The sequence below is a fragment of the Caloenas nicobarica genome, chromosome 20 (genome assembly GCF_036013445.1).
Source record: "Caloenas nicobarica isolate bCalNic1 chromosome 20, bCalNic1.hap1, whole genome shotgun sequence".
Taxonomy (NCBI): domain Eukaryota; kingdom Metazoa; phylum Chordata; class Aves; order Columbiformes; family Columbidae; genus Caloenas; species Caloenas nicobarica.
The window spans coordinates 4,392,322-4,398,321 of record NC_088264.1 but is presented as its reverse complement, the minus strand read 5'-3'; positions in this window follow the sequence as shown (position 1 = coordinate 4,398,321).

Genomic DNA, 6,000 nt, shown 5'->3' with positions numbered 1-6,000 from the left:
GGATTATAGTCTTCTCCTAGAAGCCGTGATGGGCTTGTTGAGAGCAGCACTCCACCAAGGCTGGGTCTTGCTCTTGTGCTGTCTTGGAGCTGATGTCAGCCTGTGGACGTGATCCCAGCCGCTATGAAGTCAAGAAGGATTGTTATCTCCTTGCTGGGAACTGAATCGGGAAATGAGACACTGGCTGGGGGGGGGTTTATTTGCCTCCTGGAGAGGGGAAACCAGGAGTGACAACAAGCCAGGAGTGTTCCTTCTGGCTGTGGGTTGAGGTGGCACTTCGTCCCGGAGGTCAGTGGGAGATGCTGCGTGCCCATGAGCTGGTCTCAGCCTCGCTAGTCTGTGGCAGAAGAAAATGAGCTAGGAATTGATTCCTGGATGCAGCTGCTGGGATGGCTACTGAGACTGCTTAGAGGGTGGTCAGACCACCTTCCAGGTCCTCAAACCTCTGTGTCACTGGTGGCTGTGCGGCAGGTAAGGATCTCTGACCCCATCATTGAGGCCAGGTGGAAACGGTGGCATATGTCTCCAGGTTTTGGGACTTCACGCCTTTGCTAACGTGTCCTGTTGCCTTCAAGGCTGAACCACCTCCTGAAGGCGATTCCGTCTGCTGACAGAGAGGCACGCGGATGGACGTGCCACGGCCTTGGGCTCCGGTGTTGGACATCCCGTCCTCCACCTTCAGCTTCCCACCCCTCTGAGCCTCCGGAGAGCGAGCTGCGGGCGGCCGTCTGCCATCAGTCACAGGTGGGGGTGATCAGCCGGGCTAGCATGACACTGATGTAAATTTAAATCCTTCTTTTGCTCTCTCTGCTAGCAGCTCTGTATTTTCAGGAAGAAAGAGAATGGGAAACAACTTTTTTAATGAAGTAGAGCATTTAAATTCTCTTTATATTTAGTCCTATCTAGAGCTCTTTGCCCAAATGAAGCAGAACGCATTTACAGCTGTATTTTCCATCACACCAACCAAGGAATATATTCATTTGCAGTAACATGGCACTCAATGAAGTGGAAAATAAGCTCCCAAAATTGCTCTCGCTATGATACGGTCTCAATGACGAGGAAAAGCCCATTTGGATTCCACTGACCAGTCACTTTGGTTAGGATAAAAATTAATTTGGTCAAACACCTGAGCTGTGGCGGAGTAGACGCTTGGCCCTGAGATAGCTCTGCTCGGGACCAGGCTGCAGATCCCACCACTCCCGCTCTTGGCTTCGCTTGCCCAGGAGACCTGGCCAAAACCCTGGTGCTTCCAGGGACCGGCCATCAGTGGCACATGGATGCTCGGCAGCTGATGCCCCACGTGTCCTGCTCCACATAGAATCATTTAGGTTAGAAAAGACCTTTGAGATCAAGTCCAGCCATTAACCTGACACTGCCAAGTCGACCGCTAAACCATGTCCCTAAGAACCTCATCTCCTTGTCTGTTAAACCTTTCCAGGGATGGTGACTCCACCACTGCCCTGGGCAGCCTGTTCCAATGCCCGGTGACCCTTTCCGGGAAGAAATTGTTCCTAATATCAAATCTAAACCTCCCCTGGCACGTTTGCCACATGGCCACTGGAGGGGACAATGCCAGCGCCGGGGCAGGGCTGGCCCGTGGCTGGAGTTGACATCGCAGCCCATGGCCACCATGCAGAGGCAGCGAGCAGAGAAGATGCGAGTGGGTTCCTCCCCCCCGCCGCAGCATCCGAAGGAGGACGTGAGCAGAGCGTTAAGCAGGTACCGACCGAACACCAGCGGCGGGTTCTGCTAATTGCTTCTGATGTCTAGTCCAACTCCATCGGCAGAAGCAACAATTGCTACTGGAAGCGCAATTAATAATTAAGCACCTGATGCTGGCAGGTGTCAGCAGGAATCCGTGGGGCCTGGCATGCCACCCCCTCTGCCTGCACCGAGCAGGCAGCGCTGGGCAGGATGCAGCCCTGGGCTGCCTGGATTGATACGCGCTGAGATGTAGATTCATGCCTTGAAGAAATAATATGCTGGTGGTGTTTCTGCAGCACGGGTGATGGCCGTGGGCAGCGGGACTTGTGTGTAGTCCCCAGTTAGTATTGCAGTGGTGCTTCCCGGCTCCATCTATCTCTGCCAAGGATGTTCTGTGAGCGTTTTCCATCCTGGCTGCACAGACACAGTGACTTTGGGTGGAAACAGCTTGGCAGTGCTTCTCCGCAGCCTCAGAGACCCGGAGCGTGTCGCCCTGGGGGTGGCTGAGCCATGCTGACCTGTCCCAGCAGAGAAGGGCACCACGGTGCGGTGCTGGCTGGCAGAAAGCAGCACCTTGATGCATTAAAATGCCTTACTGAGATGTTCTCCTACCTCCCTCAGTCTCGGTCCCCGCCACGTCCCCACTCGCAGGCTCAGCCAGCATCGCTTTGGCTGCTACTTGTGAGGACTTACAGCCTTCTTCGAGCTGACTTTTATTTTTAATTACATTTTGCCTCTGAAGATGGGCTGCTATGCTAGTTGCTTTTTGTCCCTGCTCTTTTTTTTTTTCCTGCTACTTTGCTAGTTGCTTCTTTGTCCCTTCTCCCCCTTTTTTTTTTTTTCCCCCTCTTTTAAAGGCCAACAGAATTTAGGCTCCTTGAGAAATTGCTTCAGCTTTTAGGAAGGTTCAGAGCCTTTTCCCTTGGGCAGCAAAGTGTTGATTTCCTACTGCAGGGCTGAGTGATGGTGATTCCCTTATTAAACTGCACTTAAAGGCAGCGGCTGTCAGGCAGCGATGGAGAGCTTCTCCGATAAGTCGGAGCTATTCATTATTAAATTATCTTCATTCACTTGAACATCTCATTTTCATTGAATTAGATGAAAAGTGCTCAAAGGCAGCTGCTGCGGCTGCTTGGAGGCTGCCAGGAGCAGCATGGAAATGTCACTGCTGGTCTTTCCTCCCACACCAGCTGCGTCTCACCCTTTCCATGGGATGTCCGGACCTCTTGGCTGGTGTAAATCTCCTGGAGGGAGCTGGGGAGTTGCACCAGCTGATGGTGTGACCTTGGAGATCTGGACTCACCAGCTCCCAAAGATGGAGATATGGGGGATCGACTCCACTGGGGAATCAGGTAGGGTGGCCCCAGGGCTAAGCTCTGCCAGTTTGGCAGGGATGTCCAAGGTGAGTGTCCCCAACAAGCGGTGTGACTGCTGTGGGGGCCCGTCTTAATGTTTCAATGGCTGTATGTCCTGCTGGGGGAGCTGCAGCTGGGCTTGGTTGAGTTACACTTTAAGCTTGGCTTAAAGAACCCTCCGTCACCTCCGTCACAGCAAAATGGATGCGGGAGCTGCCTGGGGCTGAGCTCTCAGCATGTCCAGAGGAGCTGCCTCTGGGTGTTGGGTTGTCTGGTTGTCTCACCAATGGCGACAACCCTGTCCTTTGTATGCCCCCCCAGAAACAGCTTCGTCCTCCTGCCACAGCCCGTTCCCCATTTTCACGCCTTTTTGTTTCTGCCTTTCCTGGGCCATGTGTGCTGGGCGATCAGAAGTTGGCCATAAGGGCATGACTTGTGCTTAAACATGAAGCCAGCTGGACTCTGGATGCTCTTGAGAAACACCAGCGATGGCTCTGGCTCCCTGCCTGCCGGTCATAGAGTCATAGAATCATTTTGGTTGGAAGATCATTGAGTCCAAATGTTAACCTGATCCTGGCACTAAACCACGTCCCTAAGAACCTCATCTCCGTGTCTGTTCAACCCCTCCAGGGATGGTGACTCCAGCACTGCCCTGGGCAGCCTGTTCCAATGCCCAACAGCCCTTTCCTGGAAGAAATCATTCCAAATATCCAACCTAAACCTCCCTGGTGCAACTTGAGGCCATTTCCTCTTGTCCTGTCGCTTGGTACCTGGGAGAAGAGACCAGCACCCTCCATGCTCCAAGCTCCTTTCAGGCAGGTCAGAGATCAGAAGGTCTCCCCTCGGCTCCTGTTCTCCAGCTGAACCCCCGGGTCCCTCAGCCACTCACTTGTGCTCCAGACAAGAGGTCCCTGTGGGTGGCTTTACTCTGCTCCTGGGGCAGCCACCCACCGCATCAGGCCCAGCTTTAGCCCTCAGTTGCAATGAGCAGTTGGATATTTAGGTGGGAAGATGCCATCTGGCTGCCTGGTCTGTCTGCTTTCACCCTGGCATGAGGAGCTGGCACCCAGCACCGAACCAGGGGGCTGCTGCCTGGGCTTGCAGCTCTTCAAGGGGTTTTGCGGAGCCTGGGCTGGTTTAAAGCTGCCCTCTAGGAACAGGAGGCTTTTGTCTTGAGGCAAAATATCCTTGGATGTGGCACACTGTGCCCAGGCATCGCTGATCCTGTCCTAGTCCTATGTAAAGCTGCATCTTTCCCTGGGAGAGCTCAGAAGTAGGACACCTGCCTGCTACTGAATCCCAAAACATTTCAGGAGCAGGCAGCATCCCTCTTACCCACGGCAGCCTACAACCTCACTGGTCGGTAAAAATCGATTAAAATCTCTTTGCTTTGTTGCCCTGGGCACTGTGAAATCCTTCACACCTCCTACCCGCAGCTTACTGTTGCGTTCCCGGTGAGGAACCGCCGGCCCCACGGACCAGCTCCTCAACAACTGTTGCTTTTCCTCACCAGTACGTCTCACCCAGAGAAGCCGCTTTGATCAATGCACTTGGATTTCAGCCTTCAGCCTTGATCAAGGCAGAGGGAGGGATGGGAGCGAGTACTCGCGGGCTCTTTGGGAACAGTCTAGAAAAACCAAGCTCATTCTCCAAGAAAAAAAAAAATGCTTCAAAGTAAGAGGCGGTGCTGTCAGAATAAGAGCGAAGCAAGTGGGCAGAGGAGGAGGAGGAGGAAGGCTGGGGGGTTCCCAGGACCCCAGCTGGGCTGGGCCCTGTGTGGGTCCAGCGGGGATGGTGATGGTGACACTGGTGTGGGGCTGGAGATGGTGAGGACAGGAAACCATCGCTTGGGGGGATGGTGAGGAGGGGGAACCTGCCCCCCCCCCGCGCTTAATTCTGCTGCAAACCTGATTTTCTCTATGCGTTAGCTTTTTGTCTCTCTCTCCTTTCCCAGCCCTGGGGTTGAGAAAGTTTTCGGAGCTGAAAATGGGCTGTATTTGCTGCCTTAGGTCAGTGGTTTCCTCCCAGTCGTTAACTGGTGGGACTGGTGCTGCAGGTCAGGTGCTAAGGACCTGAGGACGGCTCTGGGACAGGAGCAGAGGGGTTTCGGCAGCATCCTCTCCTTGTCAGCTGTGCTCTGACCATTCCGGCCGTAAGCAATTTGTGCTGGGTGAAGGGATGATGGCCAGAAATCACCCTCCAGCACCGACCTTCCCCTCTCTTGCTGTCTTCCTCCTCCTTCTCCATTCCCGCTCCCTCTTCTCCCGCTGTCACCATCCTCAGGTGCACACACACACGCACCCTCACCTTGCCTTTCGGCTACAGATGGCAGCAGGAGAACCAGCCAGCCAGATGTGTTTTTCATAGCTCCCAAGCCAGGCATAACTAAACATTTACATTTATTACCAATTAGAGGGGAAACAGACTGTAGTTTTATGTAGTGTATGTGTCTAGCTGTATTTCGGTTTGTGACCTTACTTACACCCCCCTCCAGCAATTAAATCTCCCTTGGTCAGGAGCAAACCCCTGGAAAGCATCCGTGGCACCAGATCTCATCCTGACATCCCATCTCCCTGCAGTTCGGAGGTTGTGTGGATGCCGCAGCAGCCCCTCACATTTGGGTGGGCACCAGCAGCTTTGCAAGCAGCTGCAGAAAAGCCTGTGCAGGAGTTTGCTCCTGAATGATGCTGAGCATCCCTGGGGACACCCGCCTGTCACATCCCCGGGGGCAGGGACTGCCAGGAGCCGCATCCATTAACCCCGTGTACAGGTTTGTACATGACGCAGCTGTCAATTTATGGTTTGCGAGCGCCTAAAGCCCGCGGCTCCCGAGCCAACATCGCAGCAGTTTTTTAGCAATGTTTGAGCCAACAGTGAAACACAAATAAATCCATAACCAGACCTGGGGCCTCGCTGAGAGCAGGGGAAGGGGTGGAATAAA